Raw genomic sequence first — 21,346 nt, forward strand, 5'->3', positions numbered from 1 at the left:
GCATACAAGGATGGTAGGAGGGGGAGCAGAGCCATGCATGCAAAGATGGGAGGAGGGGGAGCAGAGCCACGTATGCAAAGATGGGAGGAGGGGGAGCAGAGCCACGCATACAAAGATGGGAGGAGGGAGGAGCCACGCATGCAAAGATGGGAGGAGGGGGGAGCCATGCATACAAGGATGGTAGGAGGGGGAGCAGAGCCATGCATGCAAAGATGGGAGGAGGGGGAACAGAGCCACACATGCAAAGATGGGAGGAGGGGGAGCAGAGCCACGCATATAAGGATGGGAGGGGGGGAACAGAGCAACGCATACAAAGATGGAAGGAGGGGGAGCAGAGCCACGCATGCAAAGATGCATGCAAAGATGGGAGGAGGGGGGAGCCATGCATACAAAGATGGGAGGAGGGGGAGCAGAGCCACGCATGCAAAGATGGGAGGAGGGGGAGCAGAGCCACGCATACAAAGATGGGAGGAGGGGAACAGAGCCACGCATGCAAAGATGGGAGGAGGGGGGAGCCATGCATACAAGGATGGTAGCAGGGGGAGCAGAGCCATGCATGCAAAGATGGGAGGAGGTGGAGCAGAGTGCCACGCATATAAGGATGGGAGGGGGGGAACAGAGCAACGCATACAAAGATGGAAGGAGGGGGAGCAGAGCCACGCATTCAAAGATGGGAGGAGGGGGGAGCCACGCATGCAAAGATGGGAGGAGTGGGGAGCCATGCATACAAGGATGTTAGGAGGGGGAGCAGAGCCATGCATACAAAGATGGGAGGAAGGGGAGCAGAGCCATGCATACAGGCTGGGAGGGGTTGAGCCATGCATACAAGATGGGACAGGGGAGCCATGCATACAACAGGGGGAGCCACACAGAGCAGAACAGGACGGATGGAACAACACATACCGGGATAGGAATGAGGGGACAATTCATACCCGGCTTTGTTGAGTCAATAAGCTTACCCAGTGGAGCTGAAGACACCGAAGATTAAGTGCACGGGGATGGGGGGATTTATTGTGTGGAGAATTTGAGTGGGGATGGGGGTTTTTAATGTGTGGGGTGAGATTTGAGGACACAAAATGAATAGCAAAGGGGGAGATGGGGAAACAGTACAGGGGAATGGGGGGCATGTATGAGGAAACAGTACTGGGAAATGGGGGGCATGTATGAGGAAACAGTACTGGGGAATGGGGGGCATGTATGGGGAAACAGTACTGGGGAATGGGGGGCATGTATGGGGAAAGTATGGGGGATGGGTGCAGACATTATGGGGAATGTATGTGGACACAGTATGAGTAGCGATGTGAAAAATGTATGTGGACGGAGTATGGGGAGAGAGGGTGATGGGATGTGTGCAGACACGGTATGGGGAGTCAGGTGAGCAGGCAGTATAGAAAGTGAGGGTGTAAATATATGAGGAGACAGTATGGTGAACAGGGGGATGTGAGAGGAGACAGTATGAGGAGAGAGGGGAATAGTGTGAGGAGACAGTATGGGGGGACAAAACTGAGTGGGCACGGAATAGAAACTGAGTAGTGGGGGCGTAGCATGGGGGGACAGTGTAAGGGCACAGCCAGGAGCGGACAGTATACCAAGGAGGGGGAGTGTGATGTGAGAGTACAGTATAAATACTGGGCCCTATAGGGGGGACACAGTATGAGAGGACAGTGTGAAGAGGGGGGCGGTATGGAAAGGAGAGGTCAGTGTGAAGAGCATGTACCATAAGAGGGACAGTGTGGGGGTCATATTTTGTGCAATGTAGTGAGGGGCAATTTTTTATTCAGGAGCATAATAATGACACTTGTATCTTTAAGGGCGCCATGTGGAGATTTTCTGCAAAAGAGCGGAGAAGATGGAAATCTGCAGAGACGGCTGTGGATGAGAAAACTCATCATGAGGTCTGGACAAGATGAAGAAAAGGAGAACGACTCCAGAGGCGACGTCATCTATAAGGTACCTGGATGTAAATGTTATTTGTGATACTGACTAACTCTCATGTTTTCATTTGTTAGGAGCAATAAAGGGGATGTTCAGGTTTGTGATGAGTCTGCAGTCATTCTATGTGACTGCAGACTTGTGAATTCTCACAGTGCGCACTGCATGCCGTCAGGATTCGTGCCGGCGATCTACATACATGCAGTCACGTGCTGACTAGAGATGTGTGGCCTCACTCAATGAAAATGAACTGAGTGAGGCCGGGCATGTCTAGTCGGAATGTGGTCAGAAGTATACAAATCACATGCTTGTGCTGACATGACTGTCCACCGGCCAGGGAGAATCCTAAAAGTGTGCAGTGTATTCCTTGAGAGAATTCAGTAGCCTGCATGTCAGGATTCAGCTCTGCAGGTTCCAGTAGTCGTCACATTTACACTTCACTCATATGTGATTTTCATACTTGTGGTTCTGTGACAGCGAGCTTCTCTTCTGCTTCTCTGTTTTTCACTGAACATTGAGAGCATTAGGGAGAGGAGATCGTGGGCACATGACTAAGGCCAGAGTCACACACAACGTATAAAAATACGGTCCGTTTTTGATGGCCGAGATACGCAGAAAATTTCCTGAACAGTGATCCGTATTCAATGCGAGGATGTGATTTTTTCTCCAAAAATTATCCGTGTGTCATCCGTATGACGAGATTTTTCACGAGCTTGCAAAATGGACATAGAATGGATCCATGGCCTCAAATATTCGTAAAAACATATATACAGTCTATATATATATATATATATGTCAGTGAGACATATATATATACATATATTTATATTTCATTATTGAACAGGAGAACCACGAGTCAAAAATAGCCAAAGGGTTAACAAACTCATGTAATTTATTGAAAATTCAAATCATATAATTTTCACATCATATGTATAAAAATGTTACCATATAATAGACAATTCCAAAAAATTTTTTATGACTACATCCGTGGATACAAAAAGTGACCCAAGATCACAGACCGGGACAGTAATAAACATAGCAAGTGTTGACAAGTATTATCAAATAGACAGCAAACATGCTGCCAACACGTCAATATAAGTGTCACAGGTATATGGCGATTCAATTCAATGATGTAAGCTTATCAGTAATGCTAATAAGATCGCCGCACACCTATGCACTAAAAGGTATACCAAGTACGGTTAAATAGGGGGATTAATTACCCATATATCCAAAAGGTCCCGTCCGGATCCTGGTCAGCTACCCCAACGCGCGTTTCACGTACAATTATTACCGCTTCCTCAGGGGGCGTGGCTTGAGATCTCAGTCCGGTTTAAATAGTGGTCGCTTCCGATCATGTGATAACACTAAGAAGTGCAAGTGCGCATGCGTGAAACGCAAGCGAGCTTCATCCCTGCGTCTCAGCCCAGGTCTACTAAATTTCCCCCCTTGTCTCTGTGTCCAGCAGTGGAAATATTCACTAAAATGGTCATACAAGATTTTCAAAAGATAACTACAAGACGTAAAAATGACAAGTTGACATCTAAAAAAAGATTGGCTCTTGAACAGCTTAAAAAGTATGAGGACATAGTGACTAAACCAGCAGACAAGGGGGGAAATGTGGTCCTGTGGCCTAGCACCCTCTATGAGAGGGAAGCATTTAAACATCTGAGAGACAAGGAAACGTACAAAAAACTGGATTATAATCCAACCAACACATTTTTTCATGAACTAGAAGGGATTTTAGTGGATGCCCATAATAGAGGCATCATTCCCAAGCATGTGTTGGATGGTTTACTCACTAGATTCCCCAGAGTTCCAACCCTCTACTTTGTTCCTAAGATCCACAAAAATCCACCGGGCCGTCCGATAGTCTCGGGCATAGGAGGGTTGAGTGACCCCATATGTAAATTTGTAGATTACTACTTAAAACCTCTGGTTGAGTCACTCCCCTCCTATACTAGGGACACGTCGGACGTTCTCCGTCGGATCAATGGGATACAAGTGGAGGACAACATGTGTCTTGTCACTGCTGATATACAGTCATTGTATACCTGTATTGGTCACAGGGATGGATTGGAGGCGGTCCGCTTTTTCCTGGATGCCAGCAACTGGGATGGTGCCATCTGTGATCTGGTCATGGAACTTTTGACATTCATTTTAACAAATTTTTTTTGTTTTTAAGGATGTTTTTTATTTGCAGCAGCGCGGCACTGCCATGGTCGCGGCCTGTGCGCCCTCCTTCACCAATCTCTTCCTGGGTTACTGGGAGAGGGAGATCTTTGGTGGGGGGGGGCGCGGACCATATGCAGTGCTGGCTGCGCTACATGGATGAGCTGTTCATTATATAGCAAGGACCTGATGATGCTCTGCATGAATTTATGCAACAACTGAATAACAATGCATATAATATTAAATTGACGTATCAAACAAGCAAGACCGAGGTGGATTTTTTGGACATCAAGATTGAGGTCGATGATGATCTATATTTGCAGACTGATGTTTTCAGAAAATCCACTTCGGTCAATTCACTCTTGCATGCTGATTCGGGTCATCCATATAGTACCATTAAAGCCATCCCAGTTGGTCAGCATCTTAGGATGAAGCGGATCTGTTCCTCCACCACCAAATTTGAGGCCCAGGCAGCAGACCTCAAAGTTAGATTCCAAACAAGGGGATATATTAATAGGAGCATTAGAAAGGGATACGTAAGAGCCAAATATGCATCACGTGATGAACTACTTTGTCCTGGTAAGAAAAGTAAGAAAACCATTGAACAACAGGACGTGGTACGATTCATCTCCACCTATAATGGTGAATAGGCCACTATGAGGAGTTGTCTCCAAAAGCATTGGGGCATCCTCAAAAGTGACCCATTGTTCTCTAAATGTCTCACTAACCACCCCTCAATGACTGCTAGAAGGAGCAAAAATTTGAAGGATCTATTGGTGTCAAGCCATTATGTTCCAAGGGTGAACAAATACAACTTTGGCTCTAGTGGACCACCTAATGGCTGTTTTCCATGTGGCGACTGTATTTCATGTCCGAATATCTGTCGCATGGCCACTTTTGATTCAGTTGATGGTGAAAGGACTCTTCCATCAACCATCATATAACCTGCAACACTACCCAGGTTGTGTACTATGCGGTATGTAGTTGCCCGAAAATTGACGTTGGCTTAACATCTCGTCGTTTGGGCACACGCACACGTGATCATGTGTGCGATATAATGGCTGCTAAGAATGTGACAGATATGACACTACTAAAGACGATACCATGTCACTTTAGACAGTGTCACGGGTGTAACCCCAAGTCCTTTCTGGTACGAGGAATTGATCATGTTCAGTGTGGTATTAGAGGTGGAGATGTTAAGCGCATACTGGCACAGAGAGTGTCGTTGGATTACCACGCTGGGCACCATGACACCTATGGGCCTCAATGAAACGCAGGGCTTTTCCTCTTTTCTATAAATATTGTCCGAGGTTAGACATCATCTTGGTTTGTCTCTGCCATGTGCTATCGGTTTTAATTTTGTATCTCTGTTCTGTATTTTATGTTTTTAGTGTGCTTGTACTGCTGACCATATCCATATGCTCTCTGATGTTGGGGACATCTATATGAAAGCTGGACAAGATCGAAATACCTGCAAATTACCCTCGGATGGAGGAACTATAAAGTCTTGCAGTGTGAAGTCTGATACATACAGGATTAGTGTGAAACATGACGGAATAATAATTAACATTTGATCAATATATATGATTTGTTTCCTGTATCCTGTTGTCACATATTGATCTGCCTGACATATGATATTATACTACTTTTTATGCCCTCATATTTCGGTTATGCAGTGTTTATGGCTGGGGTACATTTTATTTTAACATTTATATGTCTACTTTTGTATTTGACAAATACGTTTTTCTGTATTGTTACCATATATAGTAGACAATGCACAATGTCATTCTATTATTGTCATGTTCTTATTAGCACACGTTAGCAGGTTGAACTCCCCGAGCCCAATACCCCACCTGGCGGTGGCCCTGAGTCATGGGGTGTGGGTATGACTGGGTCCTGTCATGTGGGGGAGGGTTGGGAGCGGGGTGGAACCCTGTTGCGGTTCACGCAAGCGCATTCTTACTCTTTTATGATCGGATACGATCTTTATTATAAGGATTATTTATGCACGATCTAGGCACTTTATATAGGCACCTTGTCACTTTATGGTTATATATATGGCGATATTATGCTGGCGTGCAGAACTTCCTGCGTTCTTAGCTCCTGGCCCGATGGCGGTCCTATGTGATGTGGTGTGGGTGTGGCGCTGACCCACTCACGTGACTGGGACCTGCTGATCGGGGGTTGAGGGCTGAGACGCAGGGATGAAGCTCGCTTGCATTTCACGCATGCGCACTTGCACTTCTTAGTGTTATCACATGATCGGAAGCGACCACTATTTATACCGGACTGAGATCTCAATTAAGCCACACCCCCTGAGGAAGCGGTAATAATTGTACGTGAAACGCGCGTTGGGGTAGCTGACCAGGATCCGGATGGGACCTTTTGGATATATGGGTAATTAATCCCCCTTGTCATGCTCGCACCCAGACTGGTTGGCGCGGGCGTGCGGGGGAGTGGCCCCACTGGACCACAGACCAAACCTCCCTGGAAGGGGCGTAACCAAGTAGCTTCCTAGGTGTTCGCTGGAGCCTCTGATGGTGAGGTCAGACTTGTGCAATAGGAAGCTACCAGGTACCACTCCAGGGCGGAGTCTGGTTGTGGCTGCTGATCCCACCGGGGAACGGAACATAGACAAGCAAGCGGGCACGGCTGGCACATAGGTAGGCAGACGGGTACAACAGGAACACTGTCAGGCAGGCGGGCACGGCTGGCTCTCTGGTAGGCAGGCGGGCACGGCTGGCTCTCTGGCAGGACTGGTGGACAAGACTGGTACACTGGAAGAACCGGTAGGGACCGGTCTGCAGGCAGGTATGTAGAACGGGTAAGAACCTGTTCAGACACGAGGACCTAGGAATAAGTAGATAAAGACCGCAAGAGCGGATGCAGAGCGAAAGCACAGGAGCTAGAGCCAAGAACAGAAATGCAGGAGGCGGAGCCAAGTGCAAAACCGCAGGAGGCGGAGCCAAGAGCTGGAGGCGGAGCCAAGTGCAGACAGGCAGGAGGCGGAGCCAAGAGCTGGAAGCGGAGCCAAGTGCAGACAGGCAGGAGGCGGAGCCAAGAGCTGGCGGCGGAGCCAAGTGCAGGAGAAGTAGAACCGCAAGGAGCGGAGCCAGGTAGAACCGCAAGGAGCGGAGCCAGGTAAAGTCACAAAGGTTCAGAGCAGGCAGAGCTGCAAGAGTGCGGAGTGAAAGCAGACTGAGAATACAAGGAAAGACAACAGGGAAAGAAGCCAAAGACTAGGAGACCGAGGTAAGACTAAGTACAGACAAGGCAATGGAACAAGACACAAGGACAAAGACACTGGGACCAGGATATACTGCCTCCTGGTGGGCGGACAACAAGACCAAGGAAAGAACACAGAGAATCCTCCAGAGAGGGAGTAACTCAGAGAAAGGCCAGGCAAACTCAGAAGCAAGACACTAACTGAGCTAACACATTGCACAGGCCCAGACCACTGGGTGGAGCTGAACTAAATACTGGAGGTCTCCTGGCAATTGGTCAGGAACAGATTGGACAGATGCACCTGATTCCTATAAGAACCAGAGAGTTCAGGCGCCGCCCCTCTATACACAGAACCATGAAGCATGCAGAGAGCAGAGACACAGAACATGGAGCTGGCAAGAAACAGAAACCACATCATGACCTGGAGCAGTGGGTAAGATAGTGTGAGAAATGCGAGGCCATGCCGTGATGCCAGCAGAGTTGTTACAGTACCCCCCCCCCCCCCTTTACGGCCCCTCTTCTTCAAGCCCGCCAGAATAACTTGTAGAAGAAGGATGGGAGCATACATAGTCCAGGCCAACATGATATCTTCAGGGTAGAAGGCGGCAGGAGGGTCACCAGGTATCTCAAAAAACAAACTCTCTTTGTGCTCTGCAGGTTTAGCTTCATCAGAAATCTCAGATAGCAAAGTCTCATTGTACCCAATAGGGTTAGCCTTCTCAATGGACTGGACCATTTCCTCAGGGTAGACAAGAAGCAGGGACTTGGAAGATACTGATTTGTTATCTTCACCAGCCGGCCACATGGAAGCCGAATGAATACTCACAGGATACACCCTCTGCCCGATATCCAGAGACAAACTTTCAGGTAGCAGAGATGTTCTAGAGTACTGAACACAGGAAAAATCACTAGAAATGAGTGTGGAGAACAACAGCTCCACCGGGTCAGAGAAAAGTTGAGGAGAACAAACTTCTGTTTTGAAGTCTTCACCAGCCGGCCACAAGGACGCTGAAGGTATAAACATAGGAACCATCTTCTGCCCGTTATCCAGAAGAAATCGTCCAAGCGGCGGGGATGTTCCTAGGAACGGATTACAGGTATAGTCGTTGGAGATGTGTGGAGAGATAGTCACCGCCTCCCCATGTTCGGTGACATTAGCACACCTTGACTCGACGACTAAGTGTTTACTGGTATAATCGCTGGAGATGTGTGGAGACATCGTCACCTTTTCCCCATCTTCGGTGACATCAGCACACCTTGACTAGTCGACTAGCAGACCAGCTGAAGAAGATGACACTGCTGAGTGTCTTTGACGCATGGGAACCAGACAGTTCTCAAGACTGGGTAAGTTCAAACGAAGCACTTTACTGGAACCCTTGACCAGAGCGGGTGGTAGAGTCCTTGGCTCAGAATGACCCATGGGCATAACAGACAGCATGTGGAAGACAAACTTCTTCGTGTATAAGGCTCCAACTTGGAGCTGTAGTTGTCCTTGTAGGACTAGACTGCTCTTTAGCAGGGTTCGGCCATTGTCAGGCAACGCCCACACCGGGTTCTGGAGCTGTAGAATGGAGACCATACACCGACTCCGTATGACAGGCGGCTTAGACACACCAAAGCTCCCAGAAGGCAGAGAAACAGTCATAGACTTTAGCGGCAGGGAGTTATTCTCACCAAGGGCAGTCTCTCCTACTGACCCGAGGTTTTTGAGCTTTAGATCCCCTGGACAGAGGCCATCCAGGTGTTCCTCACAACAGCAGCGACATTGTATGCCCTTCTTATGGCTGATTTCGGGCTGCTGCTTTGCCAGCCCACTCTCATCAACCTTCTTAGGCTTCACACGGGTAGCTGCATTAACGGGTAGAGGAACTGGAGGGTCACAGACGGTCATGGCTTGACGAGGGGTTTCTTCACGGGTTTCGCTCGTCTGGAGCGCCTCTCGGATCTAGATGGGGAAGACTTCACAGGAGTGGCAGGACGAGGCTTGTCAAAGACTCTACGGAAGGCCACCAGGAAGGCCCCTAGGTTAATGACGATAGGATCCCCTGCTTCCCAGAGGGGAGTTATCCATATTAGAGCATCTTCGGCCAGGTAGGACATGATGTAACCCACCTTGACCCAGTCAGAGGGAAAACAAGCTGCATTCTGCAGGATGTAGCGTAAGCACTGTTTCAGGAACCCCTGACATTCTTCAGGATTCCCATAGAACCTAGGTGGGTCAGCTGGGTAGTGCTCCTCCTCATAGGCCTGAAGTTGCTTGAAGAGAGCATTAAAGACAATAATCGGGTCAGAGGTCTCTTCAATCTGAACCACCCTTGGTGGAACGAATTTTTCAGGTTGCTCATACGGGCAGGAAAAAAGTTCATCATGCTCTGCGAGCGGTAGGGCATGGGATACAGCGGAGGCCATGGCCTGTGCAAACTGTCATGCTCGCGCCCAGACTGGTTGGCGCGGGTGTGCGGGGGAGTGGCCCCACTGGACCACAGACCAAACCTCCCTGGAAGGGGCGTAACTAAGTAGCTTCCTAGGTGTTCGCTGGAGCCTCTGATGGTGAGGTCAGACTTGTGCAATAGGAAGCTACCACTCCAGGGTGGAGTCTGGTTGTGGCTGCTGATCCCACCAGGGAACGGAACATAGACAAGCAAGCGGGCACGGCTGGCACATAGGTAGGCAGACGGGTACAACAGGAACACTGTCAGGCAGGCGGGCACGGCTGGCTCTGTGGTAGGCAGGCACGGCTGGCTCTCTGGCAGGACTGGTGGACAAGACTGGTACACTGGAAGAACCGGTAGGGACCGGTCTGCAGGCAGGTATGTAGAACGGGTAAGAACCTGTTCAGACACGAGGACCTAGGAATAAGTAGATAAAGACCGCAAGAGCGGATGCAGAGCGAAAGCACAGGAGCTAGAGCCAAGAACAGAAATGCAGGAGGCGGAGCCAAGAGCAGGAGGCGGAGCCAAGTGTAAAACCGCAGGAGGCGGAGCCAAGAGCTGGAGGCGGAGCCAAGTGTAAAACCGCAGGAGGCGGAGCCAAGAGCTGGAGGCGGAGCCAAGAGCAGACAGGCAGGAGGTGCAGACAGGCAGGAGGCGGAGCCAATAGCTGGCGGCGGAGCCAAGTGCAGGAGAAGTAGAACCGCAAGGAGCGGAGCCAGGTAGAACCGCAAGGAGCGGAGCCAGGTAGAACCGCAAGGAGCGGAGCCAGGTAGAACCGCAAGGAGCGGAGCCAGGTAGAACCGCAAGGAGCGGAGCCAGGTAGAACCGCAAGGAGCGGAGCCAGGTAAAGTCAAAGGTTCAGAGCAGGCAGAGCTGCAAGAGTGCGGAGTGAAAGCAGACTGAGAATACAAGGAAAGACAACAGGGAAAGAAGCCAAAGACTAGGAGACCGAGGTAAGACTAAGTACAGACAAGGCAATGGAACAAGACACTGGGACCAGGATATACTGCCTCCTGGTGGGCAGACAACAAGACCAAGGAAAGAACACAGAGAATCCTCCAGAGAGGGAGTAACTCAGAGCAAGGCCAGGCAAACTCAGAAGCAAGACACTAACTGAGCTAACACATTGCACAGGCCCAGACCACTGGGTGGAGCTGCACTATATACTGGAGGCCTCTTGACAATTGGTCAGGAACAGATTGGACAGATGCACCTGATTCCTATAAGAACCAGAGAGTTCAGGCGCCGCCCCTCTATACACAGAACCATGAAGCATGCAGAGAGCAGAGACACAGAACATGGAGCTGGCAAGAAACAGAAACCACATCATGACCTGGAGCAGTGGGTAAGATAGTGTGAGAAATGCGAGGCCATGTCGTGATGCCAGCAGAGTTGTTACACCCCTATTTAACTGTACTTGGTATACCTTTTAGTGCATAGGTGTGCGGCGATCTTATTAGCATTACTGATAAGCTTACATCATTGAATTGAATCGCCATATACCTGTGACACTTATATTGACGTGTTGGCAGCATGTTTGCTGTCTATTTGATAATACTTGTCAACACTTGCTATGTTTATTACTGTCCCGGTCTGTGATCTTGGGTCACTTTTTGTATCCATGGATGTAGTCACAAAAATTTTTTGGGAATTGTCTATTATATGGTAACATTTACATATGATGTGAAAATTAGATGATTTGAATTTTCAATAAATTACATGAGTTTGTTAACCCTTTGGCTATTTTTGACTCGTGGTTCTAATGTTCAATAATATCGTTATTGGAGTCGCCATTTTTTATGGTATAATTTATAACTGATGTTTATTTATGTATATATTTATATTTCATATGGCGCTAGATAGCAGAAAAGCCGGTAATTCAATTTCCGGCTTTTGCTCTCTCCTTCCCAAACCCGACAGGATATGAGACATGGATTACATACAGTAAACCATCTCATATCCCTTATTTTTTTACATATTCCGCACTAATAATGTTAGTAGTGTCTGTGTGCAAAATTTGGGGGCTCTAGCTGTTAAAGGGTTAAATCACGGAAATAACTGGCGGTTTGCTCCCGCGCACTTTTCTCCGCCAGAGTGGTAAAGCCAGTGACTGAGGGCAGATATTAATAGCCCAGAGAGGGTCCATGGATATTGCCCCCCCCCCCTGGCTAAAAACATCTGCCTCCAGCCACCCCAGAAAAGGCACATCTGGAAGATGCGCCTATTCTGGCACTTAGCCTCTCTCTTCCCGCTCCAGAGTAGAGTTGGGATATGAGGTAATGAAGGGTTAATGTCACCTTGCTATTGTAAGGTGACATTAAGCCAGGTTAATAATGGAGAGGCGTCAATAATACCTATCCATTATTAATCATATGTTCATAAAGGGCTAAACAAACACACACACACTAGAAAAAAAGTATTTTAATGAAATAAAGACACAGGGTGTTGTAAGTTTATTAAACGCTCAATCCAATTGAAGACCCTTTGTCACCTGAAACAAAGCTTAAATAAAAAAACAACAATATCCCATACCTCTCCGGCGTTACAGTCAAGTCCCACGATGTAAATCCATCTGAAGGGGTTAAATAATTTTACAAGCAGGAGCTCTACTTGTGGACATGTGACACTTGTGGTTTTGCCCTTACGGTGCTAGCAGTGTTTTTTTCCATCGCTGCAAAACCGCAAGTGCCGCACATGTCCGCAAGTCCCATAGGGAATGAATGAGGCCGAACGCAGTGTTGCCGTAGGTGATTCGTTACGGGGCAGATGCGGAAAAACTGCCGGATCTGCTGCAAAAGGCGACTCTCACATCAGCGATTTATGGCAAAGTCACTGCTGATAGTGTCATACTCACCAATGGGGGAGGCAGCACTAATAGTGCCTAGGGCAGCAGAAACCCTAAATACGGCCCTGCTGATAGGTCCCGGGACCGGGGAACACTGCGCGGTGCGGCTGAGAGTGCAGGGAAGGCAGAATCTCAGGAGACCGGCCACATTCTACTAGGATGCGGTAAGTGCAATGAGGCTGCTGCTTCAGTAGATGGCAGCACTGTGCACAAATTGTTCATTCTTTCCAGACCTTACTGTCACCATGACAACACAGCACAGTGACAGCAGGAGCATGATTGGACAAAACGCATGCGCCTCTTGAGTTTATTTACTCCCGCCATCAGTTCTCTACTCCGCATGCGCACAGACTACACACCAGAGGGATTACTGAGCATGCGCATACGCTACACGGCAAAGGGAGATTTACTGCGCATGCGTCATTCTTCACGAATAACGGCGAATTTTGTTCGTATTCTTTAAAAAATGTCTGCGTGGGTTATTAGCGCTCACACAAGCTGGGCAGTTTCTATGGAGACACAGCCCTGCCCTGTTACCATGGTGATCTCCTGACACCTCCCCTTCAGGTCCGTGGTGACTGGGGTCGGCAACGCCTCCCTCTCTCCCGCCCGTTTCCATGGCAATTGAATCGACACCGCCCCCTCTCAATCTCCCGCTCTGTCTCCGCCAGAGGGCGCCCGTTCCCCGGACAAGCGACGGCGCCATTCCGGTGAGCGAGATACCGCCAGATGGCGGCTTAGGATTGCTGCTCCCTGCCAGGCGCGGCCCGGGGGTGATTCCTATTATTATTATTATTTTATATCTCCCCGACCCCCCCGCTGCCCGGGCAATATAATAATATACATCCTGCCGCCAGGAGGAGCGCTCTCCGCCGGCCCGGGGCCTGGCCTGCCGGGGCATTAACCCCCTCCCGCCGGATCCTTTGTGCCCCTCACCCGAGGACTCGGTGCACCGGGAACCGTTCCGTGACCCCCCCCTCCGGGCGGGAGGACGACAGGAGGAAGGAGAAGAACCGGGATGTCCATAGGAGGTGAGGCGGGCGGAGAAAATGGAGGCCGGAGCGCGGGAACTGGGGGAGGGGACGAGCGGCCGGGGCTTCCCGCCACCCGGTCACACCGGCACTGTGTGCGCCCCTGTGTGCGGGGACGGGAGCTGCTCCGGGGCTGTACCTGCCGAGCTCCGCACTGAGTGTCAGCTCTGCGGCCAAGTGCACAAAGTCTTCCAAAGTGTGTGCCCCCTGTGCGAGGGGTGGCGGGTCTGTGCCCCCTGTGCGAGGGGTGGCGGGCCTGTGCCCCCTGTGCGAGGGGTGGCGGGCCTGTGCCCCCTGTGCGAGGGGTGGCGGGCCTGTGCCCCCTGTGCGAGGGGTGGCGGGTCTGTGCCCCCTGTGCGAGGGGTGGCGGGTCTGTGCCCCCTGTGCGAGGGGTGGCGGGCCTGTGCCCCCTGTGCGAGGGGTGGCGGGCCTGTGCCCCCTGTGCGAGGGGTGGCGGGTCTGTGCCCCCTGTGCGAGGGGTGGCGGGTCTGTGCCCCCTGTGCGAGGGGTGGCGGGTCTGTGCCCCCTGTGCGAGGGGTGGCGGGCCTGTGCCCCCTGTGCGAGGGGTGGCGGGCCTGTGCCCCCTGTGCGAGGGGTGGCGGGTCTGTGCCCCCTGTGCGAGGGGTGGCGGGCCTGTGCCCCCTGTGCGAGGGGTGGCGGGTCTGTGCCCCCTGTGCGAGGGGTGGCGGGTCTGTGCCCCCTGTGCGAGGGGTGGCGGGTCTGTGCCCCCTGTGCGAGGGGTGGCGGGTCTGTGCCCCCTGTGCGAGGGGTGGCGGGTCTGTGCCCCCTGTGCGAGGGGTGGCGGGTCTGTGCCCCCTGTGCGAGGGGTGGCGGGTCTGTGCCCCCTGTGCGAGGGGTGGCGGGTCTGTGCCCCCTGTGCGAGGGGTGGCGGGTCTGTGCCCCCTGTGCGAGGGGTGGCGGGTCTGTGCCCCCTGTGCGAGGGGTGGCGGGTCTGTGCCCCCTGTGCGAGGGGTGGCGGGTCTGTGCCCCCTGTGCGAGGGGTGGCGGGTCTGTGCCCCCTGTGCGAGGGGTGGCGGGTCTGTGCCCCCTGTGCGAGGGGTGGCGGGTCTGTGCCCCCTGTGCGAGGGGTGGCGGGTCTGTGCCCCCTGTGCGAGGGGTGGCGGGTCTGTGCCCCCTGTGCGAGGGGTGGCGGGCCTGTGCCCCCTGTGTTGGCCCCGAGTCCACCGTCCCTTGCGCTGGCCTTCTGGTCTCTGCCCTGGCCCCGAGTCTGACGTCCCCTGCGCTGGCCTTCTGGTCTCTGCCCTGGCCCCGAGTCTGACGTCCCCTGCGCTGGCCCAGAGTCTGCCATCCCCTGAGCAGGCCCGCTGGTTTCTGCACTGACCCCGAGTCCGCTGTCCCCTGAGCTGGCTCGCCTTCCCCTGAGCTAGCCTGCTGGTCTCTGCACTACCCTGAGTCCACCGTCCCCTGACCTGCTCGCCACCCCTTTGTGTTGACCCAGAGTCCGAGGTCCCCTGAGCTGGCCTGCCGCCCCTGCGCTGGCCCAGTCTCTGCTGGTCTCTGCGCTGGCCCCGAGTCCGCCGTTCCCTGAGCTGGCCCGCTGGTCTCTGCGCTGGCCCCTGCGCTGGCCCCCAGTCCGCTGTCCCCTGAGCTGGCCCGCTGGTCTCTGTGCTGGCCCCGAGTCTGCCGTCCCCTGAGCTGGTCTGCCGCCCCTTGCACTGACCTAGAGTCCGCTGTCCCCTGCGCTGGCCCTGAGTACGCTGCCCCCTGCGCTGGTCTCTTCTGGCCTGCTGGTCTCTGCGCTGGCCCCGGGTCCGCCGTTCCCTGAGCTGGCCTGCAGTCCCCTGAGCTGGCCCGCTGTCTCTGCGCTGACCCCGAGTCTGCCGTTCCCTGCGCTGGTCTGCTGCCCCTTGCGCTGACCTAGAGTCCGCAGTCCCCTGCGCTGGCCCTGAGTACGCTGCCCCCTGCGCTGGTCTCTTCTGGCCCGCTGGTCTCTGCGCTGGCCCCGAATCTGCCGTTCCCTGAGCTGGTCTGCGCTGGCCCCGAGTCCGTCCCTTGCGCTGGCCTTCTGGTCTCTGCCCTGGCCCCGAGTCTGACGTCCCCTGAGCTGGCCCCAAGTCCGCCGTCTCCTGAGCTTGCCCGCTGGTCTCTGTACTACCCCGAGTCCTCCGTCCCCTGAGCTGGCTCGCCACCCCTTGCGTTCACCTAGAGTCTGAGGTCCCCTGAGCTGGCCCGCTGGTCTCTGCGCTGGCCCCCAGTCTGCCGTCCTCTGAGCTGGCCCGCTGGTCTCTGCGCTGGCCCCCAGTCTGCCTTCCCCTGAGCTGGCCCCTGCCGCCCCTTGCGCTGACCTCGAGCCCGCCGTCCCCTGCGCTGGCCCTGAGTACGCTTCCCCCTGCGCTGGTCTCTTCTGGCCTGCTGGTCTCTGCCCTGGCCCCGGGTCCGCTGTTCCCTGAGCTGGCCTGCCGCCCCCTGCGCTGGCCCCGAATCCGCTGTCCCCTGAGCTGGCCCGCTGGTCTCTGCGCTGGCCCAGAGTACGCTGGCCTGCTGGTCTCTGCACTGGCCCCGAGTCTGCCGTTCCCTGTGCTGGCCCCGAGTCCACTGGTCTCTGCGCTGGCCCCGAGTCCGCTGTCCCCTGAGCTGGCTCATCACCCTTTGCGCTGACCTCGAGTCCGCCGCCCCCTGAGCTGGCCCACCGCCCCCTGCGCTGGTCTCTGTTCTGGCCTGCTGGTCTCTGCGCTAGCACTGAGTCCGCCGTCTCTGAGCTGGCCCGCTGGTATCTGCACTAGCCCCGAGTCCGCCGCCCCCTTGCGCTGACCCAGAGTACGCCGCCCCCTGCGCTGGCCCCGAGTCTGCCTTTCCCTGAGCTGGCCCACTGGTCTCTGCACTGGCCCCGAGTCCGCCGCCCTTTGCGCTGACCTCGAGTCCACCGCCCCCTGAGGTGGCCCGCCGCCCCCTTGCGCTGACCTCAAGTCCGTCGCCCCCCTGTGCTGACCCCGAGTACGCCGCCCCCTGCGCTGGTCTCTGTTCTGGCCTGCTGGTCTCTGCGCTGGCCCCGAGTCAGCCGTTCCCTGCGCTGGGCCGCTGGTCTCTGCACTGGCCCCTAGTCCGCTGTCCCCTGAGCTGGCTCTCCGCCCCTTGCATTGACCCCGAGTCCGAGGTACCTTGAGCTGATGTGCCGGTCTCTGTGCTGGCCCCTAGTCCGCCGTCCCCTGAGCTGGCCCGCTGGTCTCTGCGCTGGCTCCCAGAACGCCGTCCCCTGAGCTGGCCCGCCGCCCCTTGTGCTGACCTCGAGTCCGCTGACCCCGAGTATGCCGCCCCCTGCGCTGGCCTCTGTTCTGGCCTGCTAGTCTCTGCGCTTGCCCGCCACCCCCTTTGCTGGTCTCTGCGCCGGCCCGCTGTCCTCTGCAATGGACATTGTTGCATAGTTGGTATGACAGGTGATCACATGTCTGTTTGGCCATGATCATTGTCGATTGTGTTGTATAAGATGGTCCTGACCCCCGCCAGTACTGATTAGGTGGTGGTCATCATTGGTGACAGTGATGAGCCGCCCGTATGTTGGGTTGCTGTTGGCTGTACGATTGTGACAGCTCTGTCCCGTCCGGAACACTCGGCCTGGGATGGCTCCTGTGTCCTCCATGAGAATCTGGTGGCGGCTTATCCCATGCCATTGGACAAATGGATCGAGTGATTGAGCACCAACTACTCATCTGTCCGGGGCCTCCATCCACATTAGATGGGCTGCCGATCCACCAAAATCTGAGGGCTCAGGCAACTCTCGTGTATGGTGGTGGCTTTATGGAATACTTTTGTTTTCTATGTACTTTTCCATAACATTCACACATCTGTGGGTCTCCTGACAGCCTGTCCATGGGGTTGTCACTTTTGGGTCAGGAGACCCTTCGGCCATGCTCAGACTGTGACATAGGTGTGTGACTAGGGTATAAGGAGCCAAGATTGACATCAGCACCTCCTGATGAATCCAGTCACAAAGCCTCCAACGCTGAGGCTATCCCACAAACATGCATCGCCTATGAAGATTAGATCATGTATGATCGATGGAGGTCCGGCTTAGCCCCCTCCAATCACATGGGTCTTGCCCTGTGTGCACTTGTGACCACCTCTCTGCCCCCTCTATGGGTCTGCGGCAGTGTTGGTCCACACGTGATCACCGCTGTTAGTGACTGGAGCAGTGGACTCGCATGTACTACCATTCCATTCACACAGGACTGAGTATGAGCAGATGTGTCATACAGATTTGTGGGATGATCTCCAATAGATAAGCTATCCCCAAATGTCTGCAGTTTACTCCTCTTTCCCCATTTGGAAGAAGCCAAGCGTGTATATACCTGGCAGTCAGGAGGAATGTCCAAGTAACGTGTGTGCCCGGCAGTGCTCCTGTGCACCGTTGTTAAGGGTTTCTTGTAGACTCTCGTTTTGTGTTCTCCTCTGATGGCCGTCATGGTCCTGCGTTCACCCCATCCTCTGTCATTACTACTGTGTGGTAGACAGCGGATTATATAGCGGTGTTGTGTTTTTGCTCCGTGTATTTGTATGTAGTGCCACATCAGTCCTTGGACTTGCTCTACTTTGTTGCTTGCTTCCATCTGGTTGTGCATACGCTTTGCTCCAATGTCACTAATAACTTGGGCATACATTTTTTTTTTCCATCACATTCGGTCATATTTTGATATTTGCTTCATATTTTTGCTGTTTTCAGGGCTGTTTTGATTTTATATTTGGCTTGTGCCATTACATGCCATGATATTGCATCTGTATGTTTATTTTAGCACAACTGGCCTCCAATGTTAGCAAAGCAACATCTGCCAAAGATGCCAGTATATTGTGTGTGGGGCAAAAGTCTTGGGCTGAGGCCTGGGCCATGCTTAGGGCCAAATGATAAAGTACCTAGAACCATGGAAGCACTTTGGATATTTTAATGAGCGGAAACTTGGTACTGTTGCTCCAGTACCGTATATCTTCTTTGATAACTTTTTGATGTATCTGGTTGGAAGGAATTGGAAATGTAAAAATGTTTAGGGGCTGAAATGGTGATTTTATTGGTTAGACTTTTTACAGGGACTAGGAGTAAATATCCTGACTGAGTACAGTCCTAGGCCTGGTCACTGGTGCATTTATTCCAAGAGGTGCAGTCCTAGGTCTAGTAACCATTGGATTAATTCTCATCTTCGGTGGATCAGTCCTAGGTCCGAGCATCTGTGGATTCATTCTCAGTGGGTCAGGCCTAGGTTTGGGCATTGGTGGATTAATTCTTGGTGGATGAGTCCTAGGCCCAGGCACCGCTGGATTAATTCTTGGTGGGTCAGTCCTAGGTCTGATCTTCGGTGGGTCAGTCCTAGGTTTGGGCATCGGTGGATGAGTCCTAGGACCGGGCACCGTTGGATTAATTCTCGGGGCAGTGATAGGTCTGGGCATTGGTGGATTTCCTTGATGGCATGCTATATCTAGTGAACATTTTGTAGTTATTACAGAATTTGGGCTTATGTGGACATTACATTTTTTAGCTTGATGATTAAACAAGATGTTTAGAGCTCACAATTATGTATTTCTAAACCCTTAAACAAAAATAGGATAACTGGTCAACTTTTAGTTGACGAACTGAAGTCCTAGCCGAAAGACACTTGCAGGACAAAGACACATGAAGGAGATGAATCTCCTAGTTTAAAGCATTAATGACATTTTTTATGACCTGCGAGGCTGTCCTAGTATTACTTTCTGTCCCCACGACCTTCCTGATAAATCTGCCCATGTGCCTTACAGGGAGGTTATTCTTGATAAATGAGGCCGTGTTTATGGTATTACAGGTATAACGTGCTTGTTGTTTCCGGTTTGACAAGTATCTTCTTGCCGCCTCATCCAGGTTTACAGGTCAAACGCTCCATAAAGTCAGCCTTGGGGCCATGAAAACTGTCCTAATGGGTGTGCTTCTAATGTGGCGTCACCAGCTTCTCTGAGGCTAATGGCTTCTGATACGGTGTCTATTGTTCTTCATGGTGACAGGATGGATCCTCTGCTGCTTAACCCATACATCATGTGAGGGGCTCTTTATCTTGTTTGCACATAGACACTTTACAGCCACATATCTCAGCAGTCTCAGTGTTTATATGTTTAGAATAGCCTCTGCGTGACCGGGGGAAGGGGTTGTGGTACTGCTTTTCCAGGGTAAGCATGGAACTAGTCCTGCTTTTTTAGTGGAGTGGAGGCCTAGGACTTCTCCAGGTGTTAGTTTATGCTGGAGGTTTCTACTGTTCATTGTATAATATCAATATAATAATAATCTTTATTTTGTATATAGTGCTAACATATTCCGCAGCACTTTACAGTTTGGACATATTATCATCGCTGTCCCCGATGGGGCTCACAATCTAAATTCCCTATCAGTATGTCTTTGGAATGTGGGAGGAAACCGGAGGAAACCCACACAAACACGGGGAGAACATACAAACTCCTTGCAGATGTTGATATAAATATTGACCTGTAATGACTTAATCTAAGGCCAGGTTTAGATGAGCAGATATGAAAATCATTTTTATACATCACTTAAACAAAATCTGAAGGTAGACTAAATTATTTTAAGAATTGCAATGTATCCATAAATGTGTAATAATGAGAAATGACACAGGGAAAAAGTATTGAACACGTTTACTGAAATATATTGAATATTTCATACAAAAGCCTTTGTTGGTGATGACAGCTTCTAAATGCCTTCTGTATGGAGAAACTAGTTGCATGCATTGCTCAGGTGTGATTTTGGCCCATTCTTCCACACAAAACATTTTTCAAATCCTGAAGCTCCCATGGGCTGTTTCTATGAACCTCAAGCTTTAGTTCCTTTCATACATTTTCCACTGGATTCAGATCTGGTGATTGACCAGACCATTCTAGCAGCTTTGTTTTCTTTCTCTGAAACTAATGGAGTTTCCTTGGCTGTGTGTCTGAGATCATTGTCTTGCTAAATTGTCCACCCTCGTTTCATCTTCATTATCCTGGTAGATGGAGGCAGATTTGTAACAAGAATCTCAGTACATTTGTCCATTCATCCTTCCTTATAATTACATGAAGTTTTCTAATGCAGTATGCTGAAAAACTGCCCCACAACATGTTTCCACCTCTGAACTTCTTTGTTGTTTTATTTATTTTTTTCCCCTCGGCTGATGTGCAGTGCCTTTTGACCTTCAATCATGGTGTGTATTATGGCATCCAAAGAGTCAGACATCCAAAGACTATATTCTCTCAATATTTCACAGACTTGTCTAAATGTTGTTGACCAAATTTTAAATGCTCTAGAACATTCTTTTTGCTCAGCAATTGACTTGCTTGGTGAGCGTGCATACAGGCCATGGGGGTTGAGTGTATTGCTTGTTGTCTTTGAAAAGATAATGCTTGCTGATTTCTTGTCTTTCTGTAGCTCTCCACGGGTGGTCCTTGGCTTTTGGTTGAGTTTTTTCACTCCTTTGTCTATAATCTTGCTGGGAGTGCCTGGGTCATTCTTCTGTAAGGCTATTTTCACATTAGCGTCGTGCACTGCACTTCTCAATGCGACGTTGCGGCGCACCGATGCATACTGTGGAAGTGCCGCACAATGGGGGCAGCGGATGCTGTTTTTCAACGCATCCGCTGCCCCATTGTGAGGTGCGGGGAGGAGGGGGCTGAGTTCCGGCCGCGCATGCGCGGTCGGAAATGGCGGACACGACGCACAAAAAACGTTACAAGCAATGTTTTTTTGTGGCAAC

At 51.7% G+C, this 21,346-nt stretch overlaps 1 protein-coding gene across 3 annotated transcripts in view; it reads left to right on the top strand.

Annotated features, from left to right (window-relative positions):
• Positions 1 to 13,290: 13,290 nt before the first annotated feature.
• Positions 13,291 to 21,346, top strand: part of STAG1 (STAG1 cohesin complex component) — a 190,854-nt gene continuing 182,798 nt past the window's right edge. For 2 of the 3 annotated variants that reach the window (XM_077291303.1, XM_077291304.1), the window contains exon 1: positions 13,291 to 13,634. The gene's annotated coding sequence lies outside the window, so the exon portion shown is untranslated. The remainder of the gene's footprint in view (positions 13,635 to 21,346) is intronic. The other variant, XM_077291306.1, reaches the window with a different exon arrangement.

This window comes from Ranitomeya variabilis, chromosome 2 (assembly GCF_051348905.1).
Source record: "Ranitomeya variabilis isolate aRanVar5 chromosome 2, aRanVar5.hap1, whole genome shotgun sequence".
NCBI classification, from domain to species: domain Eukaryota; kingdom Metazoa; phylum Chordata; class Amphibia; order Anura; family Dendrobatidae; genus Ranitomeya; species Ranitomeya variabilis.